Source organism: Etheostoma spectabile, chromosome 4 (genome assembly GCF_008692095.1).
Source record: "Etheostoma spectabile isolate EspeVRDwgs_2016 chromosome 4, UIUC_Espe_1.0, whole genome shotgun sequence".
Lineage (NCBI taxonomy): Eukaryota > Metazoa > Chordata > Actinopteri > Perciformes > Percidae > Etheostoma > Etheostoma spectabile.
Genome location: NC_045736.1, coordinates 34,944,838 through 34,945,148, shown reverse-complemented (window position 1 = coordinate 34,945,148; position 311 = coordinate 34,944,838).

Below are 311 nucleotides of genomic sequence, written 5' to 3'. Positions count from 1 at the left end.
AGTTATTCCGTTGTCTTCTGCATGTGTTCTGCTTTATTTTTATTAACATGCATTAGCCCACTTGTCACTATTGTCGCGAGTTGGATTTAAACCCTACTACAGCTGTTTAGAAGGTTAGAAATGGTTACACTGGCACCCTGATGCGGCATGGGACTTTTCCCGGTGGGACGGTACGTCTCGAGGCTGCCTGGCGTGCGGCTGCTGCCCGGTGGCCGGTGGCCGCCGCTGCCCGGTTGCTGCTGCCTGGCGGCAGACCTGCGAGTTCCGTCAGTGTCCACTCTCTCTGTAAAAGTAGAGATGAGCGGCGCAGC